Source organism: Corvus brachyrhynchos, unplaced genomic scaffold (assembly GCF_000691975.1).
Source record: "Corvus brachyrhynchos isolate BGI_N302 unplaced genomic scaffold, ASM69197v1 scaffold21, whole genome shotgun sequence".
NCBI lineage: Eukaryota > Metazoa > Chordata > Aves > Passeriformes > Corvidae > Corvus > Corvus brachyrhynchos.
In genome coordinates this window covers 607,026-615,124 of record NW_008236924.1, presented here as the reverse complement: position 1 = coordinate 615,124, position 8,099 = coordinate 607,026, and positions in this window count along the sequence as shown.

Genomic DNA, 8,099 nt, shown 5'->3' with positions numbered 1-8,099 from the left:
AGCATCCTGGGGGTCCTGGGGGATCCCCAAGGGCTGGATCCTGCTGGAACCCCAGGGGTGCGGACTCGGCGCGATTCTGTGTGCCTCTGGCCCCGCGGTATTCCCTGGCCCCCAGGGGACCGTGACCTGTGGGACCCCTGGGCCGACTGCCCGTGCCCAGATGGGCGGGAGGTGCCCCAGCCGGGGGTCCCTGCTCGTTCCCCAGGCGCGCTGTGGCCAGGGGTGCCCACGGAGGGTCGGGGAGATGTGGGGTGATGGACGGGCTCTTGTCTGGGTCGGGGTGCGCTTGGCTTGGCTTTGGTGATGTGTTTCTTTGCACCCTCATGTTTATGGCCAAAACCTTCATGGGCGATGGGAGCCAGGTGGGTCAAATCTGCGTGGAAGGATGGTGGTACCAGCAATTGTGGAGAGCTCTCAAATGCTGGGGGTTCTTTGGGCAAACTGATGAGCGGAGATCTGAGCAGCTCTGCCTTTCCTGCATGCGTCTGTTGTGGCTCAATGCTGAGTCCAGTAACTTCAGTAGATGTGGGACAGGTGTGAGGACTGTGGCTTCAGCACGCAAATATTGGTGCTGGCTTTGCACTGAGTAGGCAGCTGCAGAGCAGAGGTGCAGGGCCCTGTCCCGCCGAGGCTGTGGAGGAATCCTGTGCAGATGTTGCAGAGATGCTTGCTACTGGTTTTTCCTGACAACACAACAGTTGCTTTTCTCCACCCAGTCTGTCACTCAAGCAGTGCACTGGACTTATCCTGGCCTGGAGGACAATTCTGACAGTTGCTTCTGAATTGTGTCTCTGTACTGTGTATGAGTGTGCAGCCTCCTACGCCTGTGGTAATCGCTCAGCTCTTCTAGTTGCTGCACTTTTAGAGGTCTTTAAAGGTGTGTGGTCTGACCAACCAGCCCTTGACTCTCTCATTGTATTTGGCATATAAGCATCTCTCCCTGCTGCAGCTGAGAAGCAGCTTTTTTTTGAGTGTAAGCTGTGACTTGATGGAATTGGAATCCTGTGGCACACCATGCACCATCACAAGGTGCAGCTTGTCCATGGTGCAAGGCTGGCATCAGGGCTGAGGCAGCTCTGGGGGAAGGTTTTGCTCTGATGGGCAGGATGACATGAGCCCATTCAGCCCCTTCCCTGGCAGCAGGGCAGGAGTGCCGGGGATGTGCGATTTACTCCTGGTAGCTGCAGGTGTCTGACAGGTGGCTGCTTGGACTCCTCTGCCTCATTCGTCACTGAAGGGCTCTCCTGTTGTGCTGCTAAGGTTGTTTAAATCCCACCAGAGCTGCCTCCTGCAGAGGTTTGGGTGACAAGCGTTTGCAAGGCAGGGGTGCTGCCTTGGTACTGGTGGATTGGTTTGCTTCTGCTGGTCAGATTTTTAGCTGGCCAAAATGTTTGCATACCCAGGTGTTGGTGTTGTGTGTTGCTTTCAGACAGAAGTGCTAGACCACAGTACTTGTTCAGGCGCAGAGGAACGCTCGGAGAACTGCCCTGTGGTTACCCCTGAGCAGTGGCTTTGCTTGCAGCTTCCCCTCATAAATAAAGCAAAAGCAGCGTGCAGCGCTGTGTGGGCTCTGAGCAGCCCCTCCTGCTTTCAGAAGCAGGGTGGCCAACCCCACTAGGCAGTCTGTGCTGTCTGGGCTGTGTTGTCCTTTGACACACTTTTGTTTTTTAACAAGCAGCTTTTCCCTGTGGCTCATGCAAGTGCCGAAATAACAACCCTGGGTACCACTGTCCCTGTCCTTCTCGGCAGGACCCTCCCCGGGATGCGCAGTTTCCTCTGGCAGCAACAGATTGTCAGCAGCACACGGCGATGGCTACAACAGGTCACAGCCAACACGGGCCGGCTGTGTCAGCACAGCAGGGTTCCGGCTATTATGGTCATTTACGTATCAGGCCGTTATTCAATACAGAGCTGGAGAAGACCTTGAGAGGTCATTCAGTCCATCTCCTGCCCTCCACAGGATCGCTGATAACCAACCCCTTCCTGACAGATGTTTGTCGTATTCATTCTTAAAAACCTCCAATGACAGGGACTCCTAAGCTCCCCAGACAATCTGTTTGACATTTAGCAGCCCTCATATTAGGTTTTTCTCATGATTCGTACAGAAATGTCTTTTTCTTCAGTTTAGTTTCAGGATTTCTCTTCTTTTTTCTATTTATTGAGCACAGGCAGAAAAGTTCCTTCCTTCCTTTGCAGCAGGCCAGTAGATATTTGGAAGTTGCTACTGTTTCCTTTACTAATACAGATTAAACCACACTGGTTCCTTTGATCACTATTTTTTAGGTCATGTATTCTTGGTCTGCAGTTGCTCTTGTTACTCTCTTCTGGACCATCATCCTTGGCGAGGAGTGATGGTTAACCTGGGATAAAGGGCTGAAGTTGCTGCTGTATTTTTGCTCAGAAGACTGGGGGTTACTTCATATCTTTTACAAACAGTGATCCTGTTTATATATATCCCACTGTGTGTGCTTTTCACTTTTGCCATAGGTGACTCATGTTTATATTTTTTATCCCATCAACCTTTCAACTATTCCTCTCCAGAACTTTTCCTGCTTTTCATTCCTTATCTTGTGTTTGCCTGGTTAATTATTCTTACCAAATTGCTTTACCTCATGCTTGTCCTTGTTGAACTGAGTCCTTTTTTTTTTTTTTTTTTCCAGACTGCTTCTTCTAAGTTATTGGGATTGTTTTGAATTCTTGTCCTCTTGCATGCTTGCAGTCCCTCTCAGCTTGGTGTAGCCTTCCAGGGCAATCAGCCTGTTTCCTCTGCCATCAGCCAAGTCATGGATGAGAACACCAATTGGTGGGGTGGGTTCTGCTGGAAGATGCTTCAGTAGGGTCCTCCCAGTCTGTGCTCATAGAGCAGTGCCCTGTTCCTGGGTGGTCTTCCCAGCAATGGTGGTCCCACCTTCAGACAGCTCAGGCCAGTCTCTGCATCCCTGGCTACGTTATGGGCATGTCCCATCAGACACTATCACAGGTCTCTGAAATCTTTGTTTCTTCTCCCCTTCCTGCAAGTTCTGACACCCTGTCACAGAAAGAGAGATTTGATGTGATTTGTTCTTGATGAGCAGAGGTTATTTCTTGCTCAAGTTCTCCTTGTCTTCTAAGCACTTCAATTGAACTTAAGCTGATTATTCTATAATTTCCTGCTTCCTTGTTCCCATCCCTGTATTTTTCAAAGATAGGCTTTGTGTTTTCCAGTCCTTTGTAACATCAGTCATCCCCTGTGAGTGACTGGAGACAATTCCCAGTGCTCTGGAGTTGCTGATGTCGTTGAGTTGTGGGGAACTCTGGCAAGGTGTCCACATTGCCTCCAGTGGGGGATAATATCATATTAAAACACATGTAATGCACTGCAGAGTCTGCTTGTCTTCCCACTCTGTGTTGGGAGGACAAAACAATTAATTGAAAGAAAATAAACCAGAACAAACCATCTATAGAGCTGCTTTTCTGAGACCAACTCAGGGCTTGTTTACCTGCTAATGGTGTTCTGCCGTGCTGTGGTTATTAGTAAAGTTTTGACCTCATGGTCTGCAAAAACAGATGCTGCCTCTTTCCAATTATAAATGGGATTTGAAATAGCCTGCTGGAGTGGGAAGAGAAGGGCAGCCTCAAATAGCACAGCCACTCACCCAGGCAGCCGGTGTCCAGCATCATGGGCTGTTCGGAGGTGGCCACGTGCTGTGCGTCACGGTGGTGGGTGTCTTGGCCAAAGTCTGATATTCTCTTTGCTGATTTTAGATTTAAATGTGGTTTAACTTCCCAAAACCATGAGCTGCCATGCAGAGAGCTCCTTTGTAACCTGGTGTCAGGTGTTGGATATGTAGGGTCTAAGGGTGGAGAATCAAGCCTTTGGGAAGGCACAGGCAGGTTTGGGTGTTAGTGTGCCCAGTGTGGGGACTCCAACTTACTGAGGGATCAGTAAAACCAAGAAGGTTTCTTGACTTTAGGTAAGTCACTAGTACAGATGGGATGAAGACAAACAGTTTAACCTACCTGCAATTAAATTGTTGTGGTTTTTTCATTTCCAATGGTGAAAACTGTTCATTTCTCAACCATAATGTTTATTCTTACCTTGACTGACTGACCAGCCATGTGCTGCTTATACAGCCCTTCTCTTTGCCCCTTGCAGCCTATGCCAGAGCCATAAATGCTGCAGAATATTTGGGTTTTAAGTGTTGGGATTTTATTTTTATTTGAATAGGAAATTTTAAACCTTGTGTTGAACCTTTTAGGAGACTCCCAACATGCTGCCCATTGGAAATGCTACATTTCCAATGTAGAGGTTGACATTGTACCTCCTCAGTATGGCTGTGTAGCTCAGGGCAGGCTCTGTATCCATGTTGCCTGTGCAGGCTTCCCCTGGCAAGTCTTCTCTCTGTCAAATTTTAATGATTTCTAGTTACCCACTGCCAGCCAGCTCCTGGTTTCCATTCTAAAATCCCAACTGCAGTCAACTCTGTACCTGTAGATTTGCCTGCAAAGTGGGGTTGCCCTTTGCATGGTGGCTTCACACCCTTAAGATCAATTGTGACTGTGTGGTATTTTGGACGCTCACCTTGTGGGAGCTGTTTTTCCCATGGATGTTGTGGAAGCGCTTCAGAACAGGCGTGCACAGCTCCTTGAAGGACTCGCCACACGCATCCCGGGTGAGTGTCTTGGTGCAGGTCTGAGCACAGGGTCTCTCCCTTGGTTTGTGAGCGTGGTGAGGAGCAGGATGCTGGGTTTGGTGGCTGTGGGGCACTGGCTGCAGCGTGGACATTGCTCTGGTGCAGCAGGGAGGCCTCAGGCAGCATCTCGGTAAGGAAATACCGCTCGCGCAGTGCCGCACACGGCGGGATGCTCCGCCGCTGGGGGTGTCCTTTGTGGGAAGCAAACTTTGTCCCAGAGGGACGTTCCTCTGAGTGTGTTTACAGAGTCTTCTTCTATAGTGCATAAAAGCCGTGAATGCTAATCCGCTCTGGAAGCAGCAGAGTCAAAGCTTGATACCGTTAAATACGAGCCGTGTCCTGCGGCATGTGGGGTTCCCGCTGCTTTTTCATTTCTGTTGCCTGCACCAGCTTGACTTCAGGTTTTTGTAGTTTCTTTGAGGTCTTGGGCACTGCCTGCAGCGAAATGGATACGAGTGAAAGCCCTGGTTTCAGCTGGGATCATTTCACTGCAACCCTTGCAAGCATTTCCCAGGAGGAGAGACACCAGCAGGAGACCCAGCGAGTGCTTTTGAGGGCTGAGGAGGAGGTGCAGGCGAGGACCTGGCTAGGGAACCATGGAGTGTAGAAATCTGTCATTAAAATGCATGGTGATTAAAAAGTTGTGCAGGAACATTTCTGAGAGACTTTACGTGGCCTGGGTGATGCTCAGCAGACACTGTGGGAAATTGGTGGCTGGAATGCAGCAGCATTTGCAAAATTATCGCACCTGTGACTTGAACAAATTCATCCCAAGAGCAAGAGGCACTGTGCAATCTGTTGATATGCATTTATCGAAATAAGTAATTCATAGTCTGAAGTCACCTGTACTTCTGTTTTTATTTATTTGCAGGTTTTTTAAAGGCTTTTAAATGGGCCTCTTGACCTGTACTGTGTGTGCACTTGCTGTGTCCTGTTGCTGCTCCCACAGTAAGAGCTGTGGTTGTGTGATGGATTTGAAGTTACAAGGGCTTTCTCCTAGCCTGTGTTCTTCAGCATAGACTTGGATTCGTGTCCTTGCTGTGCTGTGTCCCTCCCCATCTTGGAAAAGTCAGCTGGCTGGTTTCATTCCTCAGTTCCCATCTGCTCTCTGGGGACAGTGACATCTCTTGTCACAGGGGTTTGGAGGACACAGCCACGCTTCTGTGACAGCAGGGTCTGTGTCAGCGCGTAGGAGAGGAGCAGTCAGAGGAGGTTAACACACACACCCCCAATTATATCAAGTACTTCTCTTGGTTTACTTCTTTTGCAGAACAAAACTCATTTGTGATTCCCTTTGATTCATCTAAAACAAATCATTGATTTGTACTTATATCCTGAATGTTCATTGATTATTCACTTAGTGTTTAATGTAAAACACATCTATAGCTGGCTAGTTTAAGTGAAGCTGCCAGTCATCTCTAGAAAGCCTTGAAGCCACTAAGTGCTGGACAAATTGCTTTAGCAAGAGATGGACAAGGCTGCTGCAGGTAGGCTTGGATTATCCATGGCCCTCCCTATTCACAAAACTCAAACCAGTCACCAAAGGACCAGTTTTTCTGATTGTGGTGTAAAGAAACACAAACAAATATCCATACTGGGCTGCCTGGCTCAGCACAGGCATCCACAGCCACCAGGACATTGAAGGAAACCCTTGAGGCTGAGCCTCAAAATAAAACCTGCCTAAAAATACTTGGAGATGATGCTTAATGTTCTAGGTGAAAATTTTCCATATCATTATTGTGCCAATTCTAATGCTGAAGTTTTCTTTTTCATGAGACGGAGACCAAGAGGTTGGGAGATTGGGTGGGTGAAGAGGGCTGCTGTGGTGGCAGAACTCACTGGGCAAATTAAAGGGTTGTGGAAAGTATTAAAATAATCAAAGAGCTTCAGTGGGGGCAGGCAGGTTAGCACTGTTAGGAGGAGAGGCTTTTCAGGGAGGGCTGATCAAGCATCTGCTTAGCAGCTTCCTGATGCAGGCAGAGGATTGTTGTCTTTGATGGAGGGAAATAAATTTTTTCTACCTTTTCCATTTGAATTGCAGCTTAGGGGGCTTTTTATTCAGCAATGCCCTTCTTGGGTTTATTTTCGAGCTCACATCAGGCTTCCCTGCAAAGCAGGAAAGTCTGGGAGTGGCAGATTCCTGTATTAAATAATCTCTTTCTGCATTACTTGTGTCACTGGCTAATTCTCCTTCTGTTTTGTCCTGGTGTCAAGTCACATTTGAGTCTCAGGATCAGTGCATTAGCATGGATGTGTCTCTGATGCACACAGATGGCTCTGTAACTCCATCTCTTCTCCTGCCTGCCTGTCCCTGCCTTGGAGTGACTCCCCCAGTATTTAAATATTCCACCCCTCCTGTGCTACGTACAGGATAAATACTTACCTAAAGGTTAATCTGTATTTTGAAATGACTAGACATGCACACAAAAATGTCTTGTGCAAGATATTTTCATTTCTGCTTATATTAAAGTGGACAGCAGTAGCATTAAAATGTAAATCATTAGGCTTTAAAGAAGCTTCTGGGCAAGAATTAATCTCCGCCTGTCTTTTAGTTCATGGTGAGTTTTGTTGCATTACAGTGTCCATTTACTCGTGGCTATAATTGTCACTCTGGTTGTTCAGGAGTTGTTGGTAGTGGCAGTGCTGCTGCCTAGTCCATACCTGTTCCTCAATGAGTTTTCAGATCATCCTGATCACATTTCAAGTCTGCCTTAGAGCACTTAGGTTTTTCTTCTCTCCCTGCGATGCCAAGAGCTTTCTGGGAGGTTCAGCCTGGAGACCCTTTTTTGTCACTCACTGCTTGTACGTACGTGGCAAGAAATCTCCTGTGAATTGTCACTGTTCTGAGGAATGTCATGGCTTAGGGAGGAGCCAGAGGTTGTGGTACTAAAAGTTTGTGTAGCCTTTAGAAGCTCTTGTAAATAATCAAAGAAACGCTTCTAATCCTGAGAAATGAGCTCCTTAAAGATCTGTGTATATGTATTTTATATTCTGAAAAAAAGTAGTGGTTTAGTTAAAGCATAGTAGTGAGGCCAACCCTGCCCGTACCAAGAACTTCACACAGAAGCTGGAGAAGTTTTCTGAGGGAGAACTTAATTTCTTTATTCCTCTCCAAAAGACAGACACTCAGGGGAGCAGAGCTGCTGTGCAGTGTCCCCATGTGAAGAACAAGAGCAGTGTTTGTCTGTATCCTTTGCCAGGTGAATGGATGGATCTGGTGGTGGTTGAGCTCTCTCAGACTCAATCACTGCCACAGACAAGTACCTGTCGGATGAATTATTCTGTTAATGCTGGCAGAAGTGTTGTGGTGGTCTCCCCTCCCTCTGCTCTGTGCCCAGACTGTGATCTTTTACTTTTATTTGATCTCGCCTTTCATGTTTTAACTATTCCTTTTTCGTGCCATCTCTCATTGCACTCTCTGGAGCT